At 42.7% G+C, this 9,608-nt stretch overlaps 1 protein-coding gene across 1 annotated transcript in view; it reads right to left on the reverse strand.

Moving 5' to 3' along the window:
• The window catches only part of LOC108575340, a 413,517-nt gene that overhangs the window by 63,760 nt on the left and 340,149 nt on the right, over positions 1-9,608 (reverse strand). The window lies entirely within an intron of this gene.

Here is a 9,608-nt window from a genome sequence, read left to right on the forward strand (position 1 = left end):
ATTAATAATTTCCAAAATAGAGAAATTTAAGGAGAAATATAAAACTGAAATCTTACTTTATTTTGTATAAAGAATCTGAAGGGCAATGGTACCCTTTAGATAACGAATTGAAAATTGCTATAGCCAAATATTCTGAAGACCTGCCAAAAGAATTTGTCTCCGAGGAAGTGCAGCACCTCGAAAAACGTTGAAATAAGGTACTTTCTATGAATCGATATAATTTTTCATAGTGTAGAATATTGAACGTTCGAATGATTCCTAAATGTAATATGACCTAATTAAAATTGGATTTAAAACTACCTCGCCTTTAAATGAAAATTGAACTTCACAAACGAGTAATTAATTTGTCCCCTCTCAATGTCTACGTTACTTAATTTTTTGTAAATGTTTAAGGTATCGTTTAATATTAAAAGCACCGCGCCGGTAATAGAATGCATCATTCAATGCACATGCTCGAATTTATAGCCTTGCAGATTGCTTTCATAATCGCGGTGCAAGGTAGAACGTATTGAAAAATGGATATTCTAAAGAAGACTGCCGCAACGATCGAACATGTGCGAGGAAATACTATAATATTGATTTATACGAAGTATCACAAGGGGTGGGAGGAGTACTAAATGCTATAAACGAAAGATGCAGATTTTTCTTTACACACGGAGAACCACTTTAGGCAATATTCGATAACCGATTCTTCGAAGGATTTGGGGAAAATCATATGTGCCCCTTGGAACGAGATCTAGGAAGTCCTTCGAGTGTATGGAAAATCTTCTTCGACTGTTTGGCGAAATCGAAAGATTTTCTCCTGGGAGAAGTCAAGAAAATCTCAGGAAGAAGCATTCCGAAAGAATCGTGGAATTTCAAGAGATCCAGAATTTTGTTATGCTTCGAAATAAAATTCCACTCTTATTACCTTTCTACGTACTCAATTCAACGAAGTAGAACTTCGATCAACATCGCGGCATTAAATATCGCAACGATGAGCAATAATAAAATTCCATTACGAAAATCCGTAAATTACGCGCGAACCCCGTTATTATCTCGAAACGAATTAATTACCCGTAAAAGCACGCCTAATTCTCTCGCGGAACAATTGAAATTCCAGGGAACTTTGAACCAAGCCACGCATCCGAATTGTCAACGGCGTCCACAGAAATCCTGTGAAACGTGAAAGGCCATCAGTTGGTTCGGAAGTCGGCAAGAAGAAGTCCATGAATCAAGCTACGTGGTCTTTCCCGGTTCCTTAGCCCGCGAAATCGCGTTACGGAAGACGATAATAAATACGGCAGCGTCATAAATATTCGGTTCACGATTTAATCTTGCCGACGAGGCACGAGTGCCAAACGTGACCCCTCCCGGCACCAGATGTCCCTTATTTGACCGAGCGCGGCTCGGGATCATCTGCATAATGTTCCCAGCAGAAGTAAACGATCCTGAGATTAGGTCAGGAGTTCTCTCCCTCTCTCTCTCTCTCTCTCGCACACGTCTCAAGCTTTCTTCAGTCTCTCACAGCCTGACGTCGTCTTGTGACTCTTTGGTCTTTTTAATAACGCAAGAGGAAGGAATTCATCCTCTGGATCTCGTCCTTGCGGCGTATCTTCAGAAGCAGCCAGGCAAGTCCCATAAATTGTCATTGTTCTCGCTTCAACTACGAATTGGCCGAATTTCATTCGACGTCTCCGGGAGGAGTTTAACGCGATATGTCTGGCCTGTTTGCGCATTCGAGATTAGAGGAGAAATTTTTCTATACTTTTTGTTTCGATTAACCCTCGGAAGGCGAATTCGGAAGGCAGGGTCATTTTGAGCCACGGCAAAATTTCTATTGTACACGGATTTCAAGAAGGAAATGTAGGAGGTGGTCTAATGAACTTTACTCAAATCAGGATGTCGTGCAAAGTAGCTTATTTCGGACTCTTCGGCGTCCGTCTATTACCGAAGCTAAGAACTCTCAGAAGGCGAATGGTTTTAGACGGATGCGGGAGACGAATGCAGGGTCATTTTGAGCCACGGCAAAATTTCTATTGTACACGGGTTTCAAGAAGGAAATGTAGGAGGTGGTCTAATGAACTTTACTCAAATCAGGATGTCGTGCAAAGTAGTTTATTTCGGACTCTTCGGCGTCCGTCTATTACCGAAGCTAAGAACCGACTCTCGTCGAATGGCAATGATATCGCTGGGCCGAACCGATGGGTACTCGGGTCTGGTGTTTGTGACTCGCCAAGAGGCGCAGGCAAAGCCATAAACCGTCCCAAAATGCCTACAGAAAAATATATATTTATATTTTTCTTGGTTATTCACATTTGATACATAAAATAGGTGTATTTCCTGTACCAAATGCAATCTGAATCGCCTGACTTTATCGCTGTTGTGTCAAAATGGCCATGCATTCATCGTACGAGGATTAACACACTCGAGGACTTTCGAATGGCACAAAAACAATTTTCCATCTATTCACCGATCATTTCCAAGTAATTCCCCAAACTTCCTTCCTCCAACAAGAAAAACAAGCCACAATTACGACCCAAATTCTCCCTCGTGCCTCAATACAACCGACCTACCCGAATATTCAAAACAGTCCACGTTACTTATTTCCACCGAGCATTCCGCAGCGAAATAAAACTCGACCTCCTCTCATGCTCTTCCAGAAAGCACAAGTTTGTCCTGCGAGGGCAGACCTTAAACCGGCTAACGCTCGTGTAGCTCGTTAATTCAACGCTGTCGCTCCTGTTCTCTCTCTCTCTCTCTCTCTTCACCGTTGAAACGACGCCGCTCTAGGAAAACTCTAACCAGCCTGGACGATCTGCAGCCGCATTTCGCATGCACTCCGCGCGGCAATTGTGCGACGTGGATGCGTTACGCTGTTTTAACGCCACGTCGGAGCCGAAGAGGATCGTTCAATTTACCCAGGCGGACCTTCCATTCCGACGAATGGACCACTCTCTCTCTCTCTCTCTCTCTCTCTCTTAGAGTGGTGAAAGAGCCGACCTCTTTATCTCGCGTCTCGAGTTCGAGTTTAACGTCTCTACGTAAACTGGATGACGTGTCTAATTACGCGCTGCAAAAGCCACCCTTACCGGAGCAGCAGCCTCGTTCTTTTCCAACATGGACGTACGTATGCGCAGGGTGCTTTAAGCTCGTTAGAGTAGTGCAACAGAAAATGCTTTCACCCCGAAAACCGGGGGATATTTTTCCAAGCCTGGTGTATTCCGGTTGGACCGTGGAGAATTACGATTGTCGGGCAAGTTTGTTTTCTTCGGAACGAGATGGAGAGAATGCCGGTGGTTCAGTTTGTTCGTCCTTTGTACGCGATATGTAACGACGAACTTTTACGAGAGGAAAGAAAGTTCTGGATGAGTGGTAAAAATGAGGAGGGAGAAAAAAAAATATGTGGAGGTAGGATATTGAAATAATTCTACGGTATTTCGACGTGGAAGAGGGTAGAAGCATTTGTGGAGTAACATTGAAATTTAGCGAATAGTAAAATTTTATTACTCGAGATTTACGGCTCGACAGATATTTCGCAGATCTGTGCCATATTCCGTGGAAAATGTTTTCTATTTCATAAATCTCCTTCGGTAACACTCTCAATCTTTTCTAACGACCAACAACACCTCTAAAAATCCTTCGAGCCGCACAATTTTACTCGTCGTTTTACGGTTCCGTGAAAATTTACCGATCTCCTGTTTCTCGTTCTGCGCCAAGCAGAACGGTTTTCCTGTGTTGAAAAATTCGGTTATTCGTATAATTTCCAGGTATTCGTCAGTGGTGTCGGTGAAACGCGCGTGTGAAAAAAAAAAAAAGAAAGGAACGTAAAGGGTCTGGCTGACATTCGAATAATTCGAACCGTGTGTAACGTATGGAATGTATGATAAAAATGGATCGCCACACTTGAATCTTTTCCGCGCGCGCGCGCAATTTATAAGAGCCCATTTTTTGACATAGGGAGAACGCACGCACAAAAGAGCCGTTTCGCGAATATTTGATACACAGGGGGGGAAAACACGTGCATCAGACTACGGAGGAAAAAATGTAATTTCACAGAAAGCTTTGTTCGCTCGCTGATCCTTTGAGCATCCTGTGGAACACACGCTCTGCACACCAGCAACGACAATTTCGGGATATTAAGCCGAACCTTTGAGCACTTATCCATGTGACGGAGCAGTGAATTCCAAATGCGTTTCAGACGTATAATCATCTTTGAAATTAACAAGTTTGCTCCCGGAAGCAGAACAAGTGTCTATTACGTACTGCTTTTCGGGCAAAATTTCAAGTCGAGGATCGGTAATTAAGTTAGGAACAATGATCCTTCTTACTTGATAATTATGGCAAATTTAATTGCTGCGCAGTCGACACTTCTGTCTGTGTGTTTGTAGTTCGAATACGCGGGGGACGAGACAATTGAATATCTTAGAATTGTGATGAGAATTCTAATAGCAATCTTGTTACCAGTAATTTAAAGATTGCCTTAAGAGTGTAGGCATGGAAATTACATAGAAAAGTGATAAGCTTAAAATTGAAAATGTGTTTCGTTAAATTAAGATGTAAATGCACTGAAGACGAAAATTAAGAGTGAAATTAAAGTGAAAGTGTGCCAAAAGGTAAACAGCACAAATGATAAACTTAAAATTGAGAATTTGCTTAGCTAAATTAAGATGTAAACGCATTAAAGACAAAAGTTCAAGTGAAAGTGTGTCAGAAGGCGCAAAGAACACAGCGCGAGAAAATATTCAAAACGCCTATAGGCGCCAAGGTTGCAGCGCGAGAAAATATTCAGAACGCCTATAGGCGCCAAGGTCACAGCGCAAGCAAACCTTTCAAGCGCCTGTAGACGCCAAGAGCAGTGAAAGTATTAACCCTTCTGCCTCGGTATTCCGATGTTACTCTTCAGAGTGGAAACAAGTTAACATTCCATCTTTTTCATCCAAGATTCATTTAAACGGTAACCAAATAAATAAACGAACAGTCATTACAACAAATATGTCACGAAAGAAGAAGTCTACGCACAAATTTCTCCACTCCCGTTTCCACATCGACTTAGCGAAACGAGAATGTGGTACTAGTTGTACGCAAATTACGGAACAGGCGAATAGAGAATAAATAACGACGCGGTCGCCGAAATAGCTAGCGGATCGGTCGATATTTGAAACAACTAGCAATGAATAGCGACGGGAAACTAGGCGATAACTTGCTAATGAGGAGCATATATCACTTTTCCGATACTGCAACGAACGCACAACGCCGGTGTTGAATGGTTCGAATTGCAATGTGGAAACGCTGAATCGTCCCCGCGAAGCAATGTACTGTGAACCGCCCTGTAAATCACAACATAGTCTTGGCAAGGAAGTTAGTTGTCGAGCTGGCACGTTTGACGGATAATGGAAAACATTAATCACCGCGAGAAATATTCGCCGTTTTCCAACCGGGGAGGGAGACCCCTTGTCACTCGTTTTCACGCAACGAGTTTTCGCATTAGATTCGATTAGGCTCGTGAGCCAGATTGCACACCTCGATCGACGGTTCCTTGATTTTCTTCGATGAAAATCGACACTCTCGTTCGCTGTCTCGGAGGTAAATTGGATTTCAATATTTCACGTTCATTGGTAATTAAAAATAGAGGAAATTTGGTTGACCGCAAAATTTAGCAAATCGACGAAAATTTTGAAACTACTTACAGAGAATTAGTCGTTTCTAAAAGCAGTACGCTCTTAGCACTGTCGCGCGAAGTAAATCAGAGCGCATTAAAATTCCGCGTTACCCTCGAAAAGCAGACGTCTGAAGAATAATACACGGAACAATAAATATCGAAGACAATGGAAATGTTTAACTCGCGAACGACCACTCAGCGGTTTGATATTCGAGGCGGAGGAATCTTAAATGGCGGCCTCGGTCAAATGCGACCGCAGTAAACCGATGAAATTCAGTAATAATGGACGCGCTATTCAGCCGGATAAATTTAAATCAGGAATAGAACAGGCGAGTTCCTAGATCCATAAAAGTCGGCGTGATGCATAAATTGAATCGTGTTCGGTAATAAAGACATAGGCACATAAGGCACGATTTACAAGTGGACGTGTGCATTAACATACGGGAGAGCGTGGACTCCGTTGCGTGAGAAAATTTGCATCACCGTGAATGCTGCAAATAAAGATTCATGGGACGACTTGTTGCGATAAACGGGAGGAAGTGGTCGGTGAGTTATGCTGAATCTGATAGGTAATTAATACTCCTACGGAACTTTCTATTTCTCCGCAATAATTGCAGTTAATCTAGACAAGTATCGATAACAAAACAAAATTACGTATAAAAGTAGCATAAATTTTAGCAACAAATAAATAAGAAATATTGATAATATTGTTTTATATAAATTTCAGAAAGTATTCAAATTTCATCGATTCGAATTGATCTCATCGTTGATACATATCTTTTCTTTTTCTACGTCAATACTAAATAAATAAGAAATATCAAGAATTTATATTCAACGAACATTTGAAAAAATGATCAAATTTCCACACCCTCCAAGAAACACCACTTAGAATTCCCTTTTTCCCGATTTCATCCCCTATACATCGATCTCTTTCGATACGTACAAAACCAAAGATCACAGCGAGGAGAGAAGAAAACGTGAATCCAGAGGCAAATAAACCGCTTTAATACGATCCATCCGTGAGAAAATCAAACGGCGCACAAAAGCGGAAAATGTAAAATTTCTCCCCGCCCCTTCCCCAGATGGTGGGTGGGCTGTTGCTCCGCCTCTAATGTTCAATCCACGAAGCCGCACGCACGACCTACCCATTCATTTCCATCGAGAGCAGCCGACAAAGGCCAGGGCGCACGGTAACACAAAGCGACAGTTACTCTTCGCATTTTCCCTTCGTTTTCCAACCAGGCCACGACGAGTGCACCACCACGCCGCTGGATCGATCTAAACGTGATTCCAACAAACGGAAAAACCCGATGAAAAGCTCGCTACGTCGAAAAGCTGCACGGACAGGGCACACGCGGTCAGAATGTAGACTTCATTGTTCCAAGCAGGCCTTTTGTCAGCGAACGAATTACTGTTGCTGTTTAGACCCTCCCCTCTTTCACCTCCTCTCCTCCTCCTCCGCCTCTTCCAGCCCCTGTCAACCCCTTTGCCTCACCGAACGCTGCATCCATCGCGCAACATCAACCTGTCGACCCTTATCACCCTCCTCACCCACCCTTCTCGTCCTTTTTCCGACCTTCCTCCATTGCGCGTGCTCGTTCTTCCGTTTTGCTTTCTTCGCCGCTACCAATCACTCTGTTCCTCGATCCTTCTCTCCCCTTCCGCCTGTTTTATCCTACACTTTCAACTTTTCTCTTCTCTTGCTTTTTCTTCACGAGTTCATTTTATTTCCTACATACACAGTCGTCGAGGTGCCTCGCGCCTCTCACCGCTGTGCTTCATACTTGTTCAGCCTGGTTTCTTCTTGCGAGGTTCGATTGTCTCGTTACGTTCCCCACTCTCGATGCATAGCTTGTTTGAGATCCCTCTCTCTCTCTGGTGACTTTAATTCTGTTTGCCTTCGAACGCGTTTAAGTAAACGCTTTTCCTCCTCCTTCGAGAGCGGCTTTTTCTTCTTGCTGCTCTTGTTTCGTCGGCTATTGTACTTAGCTCTGTCTCTTGATCTTCGACGGAAGAAAGGGGGAAGCTGATTTGTCGGAACGTCAACCAGGTGGAGTATGCTTCTTTTGCTCTAATTGGAAAGAAGACGTCGTTTCTTCTGGTTATGCGTGCAATCAATACCGCGTGACGCGGTTGACGGAAGATGGTAAATTGGTACATTATAGCTAATAGGATGTGCCGATAGGGATGTGTGATCGAATGAGATTAGTAGGTGATAGTAATCGGCGTATGCTTAAATGGAACGTTAATTATCATCATTTCTGAATGGTAAGATTACTTATTTCCGGAGAAAATTCAGGGAAAATTTAGGAAGATGAATATTTTCATCTAGAATTATTAGATTATTTAGATTGAAACTAGATCATTCAAGAATGTTGCCTCTCTTCGGTATTAGAACCGTTCGCTTGCCATATGTGTCACTGAAAACTGCAGTAAATCAGAAGAAAGTCATGTAGTATCAGCACATAGCTATCACACACATTCTCCAACGAAAAGTAGCTCTTTGTGCCCGTTTAAAAAGGTCTAAACACTTAAAATCGCGAAAGTTCCCATCTAACAGTCGCTGACAGGTTTCCAGAAAAATCGACCCAACTCCTAAACCAATTATCAACGACACTTATAAATTACATTTCCGTGACCCCGGTGACCTGCTCTTTCGAGCAATTTCACCATCGATCGTGCCTCGGCAAAACGGCAACCATGAGAAGAAATCTAAATCGTTCGTCGATACTCTGACCGCGCTAAATCTCCGGATGAAAAAAAGAGAATCAACCCCAGTCAATATTGGAGTAATACAGAGAGAAACTCGAACCGGAATCGAGCGTATACGCGACCGATGAGATTTCCCTGTGCACGACATCCGGTCATAGGTTCCAACGAGCCGGCACACGGCCGGTGATTATCGGGCGAGCACGTTGTCGATACGAAAATTGTACATTGATTATCTCGAACGAGCGATCTAGCGTGTGCAGTTTCGCGCTTTTGCCCGTGACGCCTCCTAACGCGGCCCACCGATCATTATCGGGCCGCATCGATTGCCACCGCGCCGCTTGTTTCGCTTTATTGTTACCGTGGCCCGCGCGCGAGCGTCGCTATTTGCGAGTCAGGCAGGCAGGCAACGTTATTGCTGTCGTTACTGTTATCAGACACGGGTCGATTTTGTTTTTTCGAACGACGCCCGCGTTTTTCCAGGGATCGCGGGTTCCTGATAAAACCGCGCGTCCCTAACTGACGGTCCAGCAGACGAATGATGGATGCACAGGTAATCGAATCGCGGATTTATGATGGCGCCCGTTTCAAATACTTCGCGGTGATCGCTTGGGTTCATCGGGTTATCGACTAGCCAACCCCCTACTAGGCTTAATGGTATTAATATCGCGACTGCTTCGCTGTTTACATTAGTCCATTAGGTTCCCTGGCAAACTGGGGTCATTTAGAGCTGGATGAAGAGAAACTTTTCGAAATGAAACAAATGCGGGAACGTTGGACGAAGACACTGTACAGGGTACGTTATCATGATTTTTTCATAATAAGGCCGATACCCTAACCCTTGTTCCAAATGTTGCTTAATTAAATGCTTAAATACTGTCTGTTTAAATGGCAATCATTTGGAATTTTCACCTCCTTTCTCATTTCTAGAATTAAAAAAATGCATTTATATGTATTTAAATTTCCCTTTCGTCCTTTTTTCCCTTGAATCTTTAATTACTCCTTCATCATTGTTAATATTTTGAATCAAATTTCTCAAAAATTTGCTAATTCTGTCATTCTATCTATTCTTTCCTCTTGTCTTCCTCTTTAAATGGCAATAAAACTATTTTACCAAAACTGAATTCTACAATAAAAACCTGGATCCTACTTCCTCATCACAGCTAAAATTTCAATAAAAATATATCTAATAAACTGTTAATCCTATCACACCATCCGTTGACTTCCTCTAAAAAAAAAAAAAAAAAATAAAACACAA

Source organism: Habropoda laboriosa, unplaced genomic scaffold (assembly GCF_001263275.1).
Source record: "Habropoda laboriosa isolate 0110345459 unplaced genomic scaffold, ASM126327v1 scaffold143, whole genome shotgun sequence".
In the NCBI taxonomy this organism is placed as follows: Eukaryota; Metazoa; Arthropoda; class Insecta; order Hymenoptera; family Apidae; genus Habropoda; species Habropoda laboriosa.